Source organism: Hibiscus syriacus, unplaced genomic scaffold, assembly GCF_006381635.1.
Source record: "Hibiscus syriacus cultivar Baekdansim isolate YM2019G1 unplaced genomic scaffold, ASM638163v2 tig00002840_pilon, whole genome shotgun sequence".
Classification (NCBI taxonomy): Eukaryota; Viridiplantae; Streptophyta; class Magnoliopsida; order Malvales; family Malvaceae; genus Hibiscus; species Hibiscus syriacus.
In genome coordinates this window covers 10,927,168-10,940,772 of record NW_024061947.1, presented here as the reverse complement: position 1 = coordinate 10,940,772, position 13,605 = coordinate 10,927,168, and the positions used below count along the sequence as shown (strand labels likewise).

Sequence of the window (13,605 nt, the reverse complement as noted above, 5' to 3'; positions counted from 1 at the left end):
CTCATCCAATGGTCCTAAAAAGATGTAAAACTAAAAGAGTTTAACACAGTATAATTGGATCTTGCCCCTGAATGTGATAAAATTATTATAAAGTGACAAGAAATTAGGGTTCTATCTCGACAATCATATAATCCTTCTCGAATTCTTAATAATCCAGAAGAAAGAAACGTAGTATGTATAAAAGGTGGAGTGCTCGAGGGGGGATGAGTCCATTTGAGATGTCATTGTTCATGGGTATATGTTTCTTACAAGTTTGTGATGCTTAGGGGATTCCAAATTCATGTGTCCCTACACATTAGATTCCTTCCTTGTCTCCCCAATCCTTGATTGTTTCTCACTCTTTCCTACTCCATTGGTTAAAGAAAAAAAGATTATAAATAACAAATTGCCCCACTTGCCTTGTAATGCCTTCTCTCTTTGATTTGTTGCTTTATCTTCTTTGTTTGTTTGATTTGCACTTTGATGTTGAACTTTGCTTTCCCCATGTCACCGATCACACTCATTAATTCCAGAGCTCTAATTAACTTTGGGTAATCTTAATTGCTTGACCAAATGTTGAATTATCTTCTTAATTACTAGTTTAATATTATTTGTAGGCCCAAACTAATGAACACAATTCGTCTGCCTCTGCCCCTTTAGGTGCCTCACCCCTAATCTTTGACACGTGGATGAATGAAATGTGGGTTATTAACATTGTAACTTTAGGGATGGGCATGAGACCCAAACCTACATTTAAATCCGACTCAAACCGAGCCGTGGCCATCCCTAGTTAACTTTGTTCTTTATTTTCTTGTTCCTTATTTCATTCCAATGACTTTTCTGTTTAGGGTAGAGCACCTAAAGAGGCACAGAATAGGGGCAGGAGAATTTTGTTCCAAAGTAATGGTATAAGTTATTTTTGCGGATTTCCTTTTAATTGTTATTTCGTGTTTAAGAGCTAAAACTATAATTGCACCCTTTAATCAAGGGGGACAGAGGGATTAGATATAAAATTTTCAACCTAGCAGAAGGACCAAAATCACAATTAGACCCTACTGATTTTGATTAATAAATATGGAGAGATAAAGCATCGGGATCTTTGATGTGTTGAAAGCTAAAGGAAGTTTTTATTAGTTCATCTGTCCTTGGGGCGATGGGTTTATTTACACTAAAAGAAATGGATTTGTCATGTAGTGGCGGATGTACATACAACTTAGCGGTTGTTTGGTTCGGGGTGTGAGATTCCTATGGGAATATAATCTACATTCTCTCGTTTGGTTGGCCGGTAATCTCATTATTAGTAATGTTTTATTACCAATAGTGGATTTTTTGGGATATATTACCGAGAATGTCATTATCCCCCATTCCCTTAGGTATTATTGGATTACCGGCATTTTTGACTAAAATGCCCTTATTTTTTTTCAAAAATATTTTTATTCTGTAATTGAATATTAAAAATTCTATGAATGTTAAATTACAAATTTATTTTTAAACTATTTTAGTTTACAAAAGAAATTTATAATTAAAATTTTATATAAAGTTAAGGGGTTTAAATAAAATTTTACGCTTTCATTAAACCTTTTTATATTTTCAATTTTGTAAAAAAAATTATATAAATTTTATGAATTTAAATTTTTTAAAGAAAATATATAAATATTTTCCAACTTGTTAAAAAAACAAATATATAAAAAGGACAATTTGATTAAATATATATTCCAATAATCTTTTATTTTTTTAACCAAACAAAGTAATCTTACATTCATGCTAAACCAACCATACACAAAATACAACATTCCCAGTGATCCTATTCCCTGGTAATCTTTTATTCTCACTGTTAATCTTACATTCCGTGAACCAAACTTAGGGTGATCACATGTCCATCTTGAAATCTGATTTTTTAATATTAATTGTTTATTTTACTGAAAGTGTCCACTTTGAAATCTGAATTTCTTTATGTTAGTTGTTTATTTTACAGGAAGTGTCCACCCTAAAATTTTATTTGTATCCACTCCATATAATTGTTTTTGTTATTAACACATATGTACCCACCATGAAATTTTTTCCTGAATCCACCACTGTTGTCATGTATTATAATTAGATCCAAAAAGCTATCCTTCTTAGCATGATAGGTTCAATCACGTGGAAAGGAAGCAAATAAGCAAAGCATAAGAAGTCGAATTGGGTGCAAGCAATGAGGATTTGTTAATTAACTTCCAAACAAAAAAACACCAAGCCCACACATGGCAAATCATTAGCATTGGCATTAGAATTTGATGCTTTGCTTCAACTCAAAGCTCCACAAATTCAGTCCAACATTTGAACACAACCCCATAAAAGAACACAAACTTTAAGATTTCCAAGGAAGGAGATAACCCTAATGCCGCTTGTTCTCATATGTAATAGGATAAGAGGAGGTAAGAAAGTAGACTGTCCCCAACACTAGGTTGAGAGCAGCTTTCGTAGGAGACCTCCGAATTATGAAACGCCCTCTATGGGACTCGATCCCACGACCTCAAGATTAGTGTCATGTCAATATTTTTTAACATAAGTGGTCGTAATAAAAGTGAATGAAAAGTTTAATATCATATTGTAAGTTTTAAACGTTTGATGACCAAATGCAAACAACTTAAAAGTTTAGTGAATATTTTTATAGTTTACTCAAAAATAAAATAGAATAAACTTCAAATTTTAAAATTCAACTCAGATTATATTCTTCTTTTGGTCGTTAAACTTACAAACTTTTTAATTTAACCACTCAACTTTAACATTGTTATATTTTGTCACTCCACCGCTATTTATTTAACAATGTTGGAGAGTCTTTTTCCCAATCCCAAAGGCAAGGAGAGAGGGGAAGTAGGAGCAAGTAATATACCTTAATTCTACAATAATTGCACGATGGAGATTGTAGATCACTATCATTTTTCTTTGAATTTTGGTTGAAGTTTAGCGAATTTTAAAGATATTTTAAGAAAATAACATTGATAAAGTAGTAGAGGACGATGAAGTAAGTTCGTCATTGTCTAAAGTGATTAGATCGGATGCCGAAGAATGATAACATGAGATGAAATTAAAACTCTAAAAATTTAACATACAGGTGATCAGAAACGAAAAATTTAAAAGTAAGTGATCAAATTAGATTTTTAAAAAGCTTTGAAATTGTCAAAATTGAGTGACGAAAAGAGTAGTTTACTCAATAAAATAACCTTTGAAAAAGCTAACAGGTATATGTCTCTTACTCCATGAACCGACGACCCCTGCACTCCAAGTTCACCAATAAATAATCCCCACGTACCCTTCCCTCATCCAACAAACATTTATCTTCTCCTCTCTTCTTCCCAATTCCATCTTTGCTACTTCCGTCGAATCAAAGTAACACCAACCCACAACAACCCTTGCCATATCTGAACCAAACATCAGTGTTCTTTACAGGCAAAAGAGAGAAGTGGGTGTTTTTCTTTTTCGTTTCTTTAGTTTTCTCGGCAGTTTCTCAGGTAATTTATGCGGTGTAGCAACAGTAAACCTGGGAAAGGCAAGGGACCATTTTTTCGAGGGGATATTTGATTGCATCCATGAGATCACGTCCCTGGCTTTGCCTAGGATGAACCAGTCTGCATATGGAGTGGAAACCACCGCTCGTCTCGCTCAATGGAGGATAGATAATCTTGCCTCTTGCACTTACCGCAAGTCCGATCCTTTCAAGATCGGCAACTGGAGCTGGTACGTGAACTCTCATTCTTTGTTTTTCCTTTACAAAGATTCAAAAAACAAAGGAATCAATGAAAATTAACTTGGATAAAAGACCTTGTTTTTGTTAACTGTTTTTCAGAGTTTCCTAGAATTTTTTGTTGTTTATTGGAACCAAGTTCTTATACCTTGCTTTATGCGGATTGAAGGCACTTGTCGGTGGAGAAGAACAGGGTTCTGTATGTTAAATTATACCCAGAAGTATCGAATCTAACGAGAGATAATCCCCCAATTGCATCCTTCGTTATCCGTGTTGTCTGCTCAGCTGGAGATCGGAAATCTTTCACTCATCCAGGTAGTGTTTTTTATGAGTATAAATTCAGATGGTTCGCGGTCTTTGATGCTTAATTTTTTCCAGTTCTATTTGTCTCTCTGATTGTAGAGATAACAGACAAGCAGCTGAAGAGCAGCGAAGATTTCGTCTGGCCGATCAATGTTCCTTTGACGGGGAAATTCATTATTGACGTCGAATTTCTCGATCTCAAGACTGCATCTCCGAATGTAATACTCGATCATGTAAAAGATAATAGGAATTGGGGTTAGTTAATAGTATCATACCTGAATTAACAGTTAAAAGTTCGGTGTTGATTCACAGGGTGGGGAACCTTGCTCCATTTGGTCTGACGGATTAACGCAAAACCAAACAAATGCAACGGCTCTTGCATGTCTCAGTCGGATGTTAACACAAGGCATCCAAACGGATATTGTTATTAATGCTTCGAATGGAAGCATCGGAGCTCATCGTGCTGTTCTTTCTGCATGGTCGCCTGTTTTCCACAGCATGTTTTCTCATAAACCTGCAAGAAAAAGAATTCTCAACCATAAACATATCCGACATGTCAATCGAAGCTTGTCGGGTGTTATTGTGTTACATTTATGGAAACATCAAACACGAAGAATTTTTGGCCCACCGGCTGGCTCTACTCCGGGCAGCTGATAAGTATGATATCTCAGACTTGAAAGAGGCATGCCATGAGAGTCTGCTGGAAGATATTGACATAAAGAATGTACTCGAGAGACTCCAAAATGCAGCTTTATACCAACTGCCAAAACTAAAGTCCAGTTGCATGCGATATCTCGTGAAATTCGGCAAGATATATGATATTCAAGATGATTTTAATGCTTTCATGCAATGTGCAGACAGGGAGCTGATAGCTGACTTATTCCATGAAGTTCTAAATACCTGGAAAGGATTCTAAGACTGTACCAATGATAAACAAAGTTAAAGTCAATGGTACTTCGTAGCATCGATGAAGATTGTAGTGTGTGGGATCAAATTTGTAAAGATGATTCTTTTGTTCGTATGAAATTCATGTATTTCATGTACATATACATGTATGGAATTCTTGTGTACATGTACATGTACATATGTATTGGTTTCCTTTGACAAGAACATACTATCCTTGTAATCAGAATTTCAGGAATGCTACATGATTTGGCTAAAACTGTTACAATTCTCAAGTTATATAAATTTGTACTGATATAACAAACACAAACAAAGTAAAATAGTTTATATATCCAGCTCAGACAAGTCATAAGAGGACTCCATTATCCATATATCATGCCATATCATGTGTATGAAGAGCAAAACCAGAGCTAAAAACTCAGCACAATCATCACATGGATAGCAGAAATAGAGTTTCAACAGTATGTACTCACATGGCGGCCGGTGACAATCGAATATTTTCCGTAGCATTGCTTGGAATCTCTGAAAATGAAGACGAATATGGAGAGAATGAGAGGGGAGCAATGGTGGGAATAAGAATAATTTGATGGAACTGGAATGGGAATGTGGAGGGAATATTATTAGGATCCTTTTTTTTCTGCTCCTCTTATGTTGTTGGTAATTACAAATTGCAACAGGCTGACCCTTGACTCAGCCTGAGGTTCAAAAGCCCATAACATAAAAGAATATTGTGTAGTTCCATTCATGCCAATTTCATGAACTCGTCGCATAATATTGCATAGGTGAAAAATTCATTGGTATTCAGATGGAGTTTAGTTATAACCCCCAAAAGTGGGGTTACTTTAAAGCTTAAAACAGAAACCTTAAAACCAAAAATCTTTCAGATACACTACTCATTCAATAATGGACTCAAATATCCATTTGAAAGGGAAAAAATCTTAAATGCACTCCCATTAACTAAAGCATCAAAGAGATGGAAAACATTAACTCTTTTGCTCTTTAGATGTTTGATTGACCTCGCTACTCTCTACTTCACCAGCACCTTTCTTTACATTTCCTTGATGGCATCTGCATTTGAGCAATGGTTCTTCAAAACCGTAGAAATGTCAACTTCAGAAGCTCCAGCAAGCTTGAAGCGCTCAACGGCGGTATCCAGATGACTTTTCCAACCATCCATTCCTAATTTGCATTCAGCTTGGGATCGTTCAAAGAGCATGTTGCCCCAGAAAAGATGTATTGTGATCTCATTACAGCTACTTGTTCAGCTGCTTCCTCAGGTGAAAGCTAACCCTGACTTCCTGGGAGCTCACCTTCTGCAGCAGTTCCAGGTTTCTTCCTCCTCTTAGACAAATCCTCCTTGATTGAGTTCGGATCTTTCAACTCATTTGCTTTCTGCTGCTCCAACTTCTCCCACATTTCTGTAGCAGCTTTCATCTTCTCTTCAGCACTGTCAAAAAGTTGAAATGTCTCGGAAGGATCCTAGCTTGAGAGATCTATTTTCTTTGCAAGTGCAAAAGACCAGTTAAGTTTGGCCATTTCAAATTGCTGCTGTCCCAGTGCCAGCAGCCCTTCATAAAAGTCCGGCTTGATTAAGAGCGCTTTGGCATACTTCTCCCGGGCCAAAGAATACTTTTCCCTAACCCAGTCATAGGCCACTTGAAGCTGTGCTGAAACTACCTCCTTGCCAGCAGACTCGTCAAGGGGAATACGTTTCCTTGCAGCACACATATGAGCATTTCCCCAATTAATGAAGGCTAAAGCAGCCACCTCTTGGAATTTGGTAGCAGCTTTGTCAAAGATGTTTTTTTTATAGGAATTGAAGGCCTCGTTAAAAACCTCCTTCATGATTAAAGGAACTTATAGATAAGCTCCTTAATCGGCGGGAGGAAAAGAGTGCCTTAAGATTTCATTAATCATTAAAAAATACAAGATACAACCTGAGAGCCACCCACAACATAAACATAACACCAAAAGCAGCCACAAACAACCCTAAACAACAACATATCTTCAGGCTAGTAGCTGTCTCCTCGAGAGCAACCCGACAGAGCTCCATTCAAAGCTCATGCAATTCGATATGAGCATCAGGGTCAATATCTACATGAGTGCAGAAAAGCTGAGCGAACTCAGAAAGCCAGTCATCCATCTCAACTTCCTTGCACTCCGGATCTTCTGACGCCCTTACTTTTTCCTTCGAAGCTTCTTTCTCTGTCTTTTCAATTTCGGTATCGACACCTTATGACACGCTATCACCAAGAGACGAGTGAGACCCACTTTCATCAGCCTTGGCTCCCTCACTCTCCAAAGGCTTCTCTTCCTCTTCTTCTGGTAACGGCGGCTCCTGCTCCGGACTCACCTCAACAATGTGTAACCTCAACATCCCAAATCCACTGGTTTTATCTGCTTCTGGTTCTGAAGGAATAAGACCATCTACAGAAGATTCTGCCAACCTGAGTTCTGTCGTGCATGTAATAGTAACCAAATCTCCATCATTATCCTTGTATTTGATCAACACTGATTTGGATGAAGGAAACCGTTTTCTCACGATCTCTCTCAACACTTTGAAGCTACAATTAACTGGCATTTGGGAAAGCCTTATATCATGATCGTAAACAAGTTTCAAAGGCCTCTGTTGAATTACCGCCTGCTGAACTTGCCCATGAACAGGAGATGAAATAGACTACTTTCTCGGGCCAACCTTATTCATATTATCAGTTGCTTTCAAAGAACCACTTGAGGGCTTCAGCACAAGTCTTGGAAACTGGGCCTTGTTATCAGTGCCGTTTTTAGCTGCTGCATTCATTTGGATCTTCTCCAACTTATTATTTGGTGATCCAACTGATCCTCCTGGAGGTGAAGAGGCTTTCTTAGGCACCGGGCGAGCAGGTAAGCAAGGCCCAAGGCCAGCGATTGGGGCACCACGAACAGCAGAAGCCCCGAGTGCAGCCGGGGAGGGACGGCTCTGGAGGTCTTGCTGAGCCTCCTGGAGAGTACCCAATGCAGTCCTTAATCTCCTCGCAATCTCCAAAGCATCCTTGTGATTGGGGTCATCCCCCAACAAAAGCTGCACATCCTGCATCGCCATTTCATACTTCCTAATAGCTTCGAAAGCCCTCGCCCTCCTAAGAAGTGCTCGGGAGAACCGAGGCTGAACCTGAAGAGCCATATTACACTCAGCATCACGGTGTCATAATCAGCGGGTTTCATTTGCATCAAGCAAGCGGCTCGGTTGCTGTGAAAGACAGCTCGGTCGGGGTGTGTTTTGGGGATAAGCTTAAGAGCATCATCATAGTGTTTAAGGGCAGCCACGTAATCCCTATTCTGAAACCTCTTATTGCCTTCCTCTTTGAGTTCATGGGCTCTTTTCAAAAATAGAGAGTCTAAATCAACACCACCATTAGCATGTGCACTAGTATTACTAGAATGATTATCAACGGAAACCTGGTTCGAACTACCCTTCTTTTCCTACCACCTGATTTCCCCATGTAATATGGCTCTTCAGGTTCAGCCTCGGTAACAGCAGAAGCCCCGAGTGCAGCCGGGGAGGGACGGCTCTGGAGGTCTTGCTGAGCCTCCTGGAGAGTACCCAATGCAGTCCTTAATCTCCTCGCAATCTCCAAAGCATCCTTGTGATTGGGGTCATCCCCCAACAAAAGCTGCACATCCTGCATCGCCATTTCATACTTCCTAATAGCTTCGAAAGCCCTCGCCCTCCTAAGAAGTGCTCGGGAGAACCGAGGCTGAACCTGAAGAGCCATATTACACTCAGCAATCACGGTGTCATAATCAGCGGGTTTCATTTGCATCAAGCAAGCGGCTCGGTTGCTGTGAAAGACAGCTCGGTCGGGGTGTGTTTTGGGGATAAGCTTAAGAGCATCATCATAGTGTTTAAGGGCAGCCACGTAATCCCTATTCTGAAACCTCTTATTGCCTTCCTCTTTGAGTTCATGGGCTCTTTTCAAAAATATAGAAGAGTCTAAATCAACACCACCATTAGCATGTGCACTAGTATTACTAGAATGATTATCAACGGAAACCTGGTTCGAACTACCCTTCTTTTTCCTACCACCTAATTTCCCCATGTAATATGGCTCTTCAGGTTCAGCCTCGGTAACAGCAGAAGCCCCGAGTGCAGCCGGGGAGGGACGGCTCTGGAGGTCTTGCTGAGCCTCCTGGAGAGTACCCAATGCAGTCCTTAATCTCCTCGCAATCTCCAAAGCATCCTTGTGATTGGGGTCATCCCCCAACAAAAGCTGCACATCCTGCATCGCCATTTCATACTTCCTAATAGCCTCGAAAGCCCTCTCCCTCCTAAGAAGTGCTCGGGAGAACCGAGGCTGAACCTGAAGAGCCATATACACTCAGCAATCAGCAATCACGGTGCTTAAGAGCATCATCATAGTTTAAGGGCAGCCACGTAATCCTTATTCTGAAACCTCTTATTGCCTTCCTCTTTGAGTTCATGGGCTCTTTTCAAAAATATAGAAGAGTCTAAATCAACACCACCATTAGCATGTGCACTAGTATTACTAGAATGATTATCAACGGAAACCTGGTTCGAACTACCCTTCTTTTTCCTACCACCTAATTTCCCCATGTAATATGGCTCTTCAGGTTCAGCCTCGGTAACAGCAGAAGCCCCGAGTGCAGCCGGGGAGGGACGGCTCTGGAGGTCTTGCTGAGCCCTTCTTTTTCCTACCACCTAATTCCCCATGTAATATGGCTCTTCAGGTTCAGCCTCGGTAACAGCAGAAGCCCCGAGTGCAGGGGAGGACGGCTCTGGAGGTCTTGCTGAGCCTCCTGGAGAGTACCCAATGCAGTCCTTAACCTCCTCGCAATCTCCAAAGCATCCTTGTGATTGGGGTCATCCCCCAACAAAGCTGCATATCCTGCATCGCCATTTCATACTTCCTAATAGCCTCGAAGCCCTCGCCTCCTAAGAAGTGCTCGGGAGAACCGAGGGAACCTGAAGAGCCATATTACACTCAGCAATCACGGTGTCATAATCAGGGGTTTCATTTGCATCAAGCAAGCGGCTCGGTTGCTGTGAAAGACAGCTCGGTCGGGGTGTTTTGGGGATAAGCTTAAGAGCATCATAGTGTTTAAGGGCAGCCACGTAATCCTTATTCTGAAACTCTTATTGCCTTCCTCTTTGAGTTCATGGGCTCTTTTCAAAAATATAGAAGAGTCTAAATCAACACCACCATTAGCATGTGCATTAGTATTACTAGAATGATTATCAACGGAAACCTGGGTCGATCTACCCTTCTTTTTCCTACCACCTGATTTCCCCATGTAATGAAAAGTAAATCTTTCTCTGTCTGTTAAGTCACTCTCTCTCTCTCTCTCTCTCTCTCGGATTATTTTCTTATTCTTATACAATAAAAATACAAAGAAATCTTCGAAACTACAACTGAGTTACATGCGATGAGAACCCAGAGAAGATTTAAGATATAAACAGAGACAGAGAGAAATGTTACTTGCACAAAATACTTAATAAAGCAGAGAACTTTGGTGCTGTTGGATTGGGTAACTGAACTGGAATAGTGGGATTTGCAAAGGCTTTGATTGGGAGATTAAGAGAGGGATAAAAGAAATGGGAGAAAATGGAAGGGTTTTTGTTTTGGGTATTGGGATGTTGAACTTGAAACCTGGAGGTAGAGGTAGAAGAAAAATAATTATCCAAAGTTAGGGATCAGTTGATCAATTCTTTCCTAGCCGTTAGATTAATATACTCTTTGTATTATCCACCTAATGTACTGTATCTGACAAATTAGGATAACCTTTAACTATGACCACTTAATTATGTGCATATTTCATTTTGACCACTAATCTTCCGATTTTGTCAATCATACCATTAAACCGTTAGCATTACAAGTGGTGAATCGGTGATGTGGCTGGAAAAAAAATTAGGGTAAACTACGCATTTAGTACCTACACTATCAGTTTTGATTCATTTTAGTACTTAAACTTTCATTTTTTAAATCAAAACTAACATTTAGTTTTCGTTTCATTTTAGTACTATGCAGTTACAATTTAACGCATTTAGTACCTAAACTATCAGTTTTGGTCTAAACTTTCAATTTTTTCAAAATTTAATGTTAAATTTTGAACGAGTACTAAAATGAAATAAAACTAAACTTTAGGTATTATTTTGAAAAACTAAAAGTTTAGGTACTAAAACAGACCAAAATTGATAATTTAGATACTAAACGAGTAATTTACTCAAAAATTAATCCACTTTATTAGAGTACAATAAACTGGAGACTAAAGGTATTGGGCAGGTTCGAAAGCAGGAGTGTACGCGCGTGCGAACCACTTATCATTTAGATTCATTAGCTTCCTTTTGTGAGATGGCCTTAGTTTCTCTTTTTGGCTATATATGCATATGTTTTAACATTTTTTGTTACTGCTTTTATCAATATGGCATAGATTCCCTTTTGAGACAGCAACTCTGTTCATGACTCTTCTATTTGTAGCTATCATAATGCAGGTATGAATGTATGTATGTATGTATGTATGGAATGACAGTGATGACATACATGTTTGCATTTGCAATTTGCAGGAAGGAACTTCTAATTACTTGAAAGGTCTAATGCTACTTTCTGCTATCCCTAGTGGCTGCAGGCAACTTTGTACATGAAGATCCTTCCTCCTGGTTTGTTACATTATTAGAATTGAACACATGGGCCATGCCTATGCCCATGCCCATTCATGATGCATACATGCTTTAACTGACTAATCAAATTTGCAGATACATCTGATGCAACTACAGCTGATGCAACAGTCATTTCATCACAGCTTACTTAGCTAATATTTAGTGCTTGTTAATTACTAAACAAATACTTTCTTATCTTTTAGTTTTTATGTGTATGGTTAAATCAGAATCGAAATTCGATATATACAATTGAACCGAGTTGAAGTTTTTTTATAAATGTTGGATGGTGGTACCTTCACATGCACGTGAACTTGATTAAAATAATTATCCACAAACCTCATCACCCTCGTTTATCTCTGTCTGGGTGGATATTCGGACGCCCGTGGACTTGATTAAATAATAAAGTATTTTGCTGTAACGGTGGTGTTTGTTTGCATATTTATGCGCTCTGTGTTGATGTCTCTGCCTGGAGTCTTCTGCTTTCCTCTGCGCTTCCCTATTATGCAGTGTTGCGGACCTATGGTTTGTCCTTAGCTTTTTTCAAGATTGCCTTATGTGGCCCTTGCGTGCTGTTCTCGGCATTTTTTCAGTTTTTCCCCCCTGGGTGGTCCTTCTTTCCTTTTGTGGCTGTTTCATGTTCATTATCTTATGGCTTATGTTCGCGTTGTATTGTATCAACTTTGGCTTTTAGTTTTTGAGGTGGTAAATCTGCTCTGCAAGTTGAACGTGGCATGTTGCATTGCATTGAGTTCATGAATGAGAAGGAACCCGGAGACGAAAGGTACGTTCATGTTGTTGATTACGACGACACTGAAGTTCGAGAAGCAACGGAAGCCGAAGCCGAACAGCGACGAGTTCAAGCATTTTCTGTACGATTGGAAGAACATATGGGATCTGTCATATATAAGAGTATATACACTGTAGTTTTGTCGAAGAAATTCAATGTGCTGATTCCCTTCGAACCTCTAGCAATCCTTGTCCAGAAAAAGACCAATCGAGACGTGAGTTTTACTTGTTTATTTTATTACACATAACTACTGTTGTTGCATCAATGTCTTTCCTAGCTGATCAGTTGGTTCACATTAATTCACAGGGCTGGGTCTTTTTCTTGGTTTTACTGGGTATAATGCCATTGGCAGAGCGGTTGAGTTATACTACAGAGTAAGGATTCATATATTATCTTTATTCCCTGTAAATATAGCTCAGCCTCGGTTTAAGCAGCTAACATTTTCATTGCTCTCCTCTTATTACAGGCAGTTGGCGTTTTACAGTGGACCTACAGGTAATGTATACTTTTATATATATGTGTGTATATATATATTTATATGTATATGCACTTAAATTTTGGAATGAAATTTGCAGTTGGGGGTATGCTGAATGCTACATTCGGAAATGCAACGGAACTTATTGTATCGATTTATACACTTTGAACCGGAAGGCTACGTGTAGTTCAGCTATCATTGCTGGGTTCAGTTTTGTCAAACTTGTTATTTGTTCTTGGGATCGCATTCTTTTCTGGTGGGATTGTTAGAAAGGTGCAGGCTTTCAACAAGACAACGGCTGTTGTGAATTCAGAACTGCTGTTGATAGTAATGATGGGACTACCCTTCCCAGCATCCCTCCAGCACAGGCACTGAAGTGCATTTCAGGACATCGGAGTTGGCTCTTTCGAGAGTTAGTAGCTGTGCCTGATTCTAGCTTATCTTGTCTCCATCATTTCCAGTTAAAGAATCTAAATGATACGGTGATTATCCATCATAGCTGTGTCATGATACGGTGATTATCCACAACACACACTCTAGTTCGTGTAACATAGCTTGAGATTTATCCCACTAAAAAAGTTACAAAACACAACTACCGTAACACACTTGAAAATTACAAGACTCGAGAGAAACCATCAAACATGATCTTTTGGAGGTTTTCGCAGTAGATTTGGACATTATGGTGGTGAAGGTGGGGGGGGGTTTGGTGGTGGTTTTTATTTGGTTATTCTGGTCGTTTTGGTTCACCGTGGATATGGACATGAAGGTGGTGGTTATGG

General features: G+C 39.2%; 1 long non-coding RNA gene and 3 pseudogenes across 1 annotated transcript; 3 read left to right on the top strand and 1 right to left on the bottom strand.

Annotated features, from left to right (window-relative positions):
* Positions 1-3,279: 3,279 nt before the first annotated feature.
* LOC120157750 lies at positions 3,280-5,164 on the top strand (annotated as a pseudogene).
* A 569-nt stretch (positions 5,165-5,733) lies between these two features.
* LOC120157761 lies at positions 5,734-8,988 on the bottom strand (annotated as a pseudogene).
* LOC120157770 lies at positions 7,791-8,635 on the top strand. The gene is made up of 2 exons (XR_005519163.1): positions 7,791-7,874; positions 8,467-8,635. It is a non-coding gene; the product is annotated as an uncharacterized LOC120157770 (long non-coding RNA).
* Positions 8,989-12,316: 3,328 nt separating the features above from the next.
* On the top strand, positions 12,317-13,303 carry LOC120152973 (annotated as a pseudogene).
* Positions 13,304-13,605: the final 302 nt, after the last annotated feature.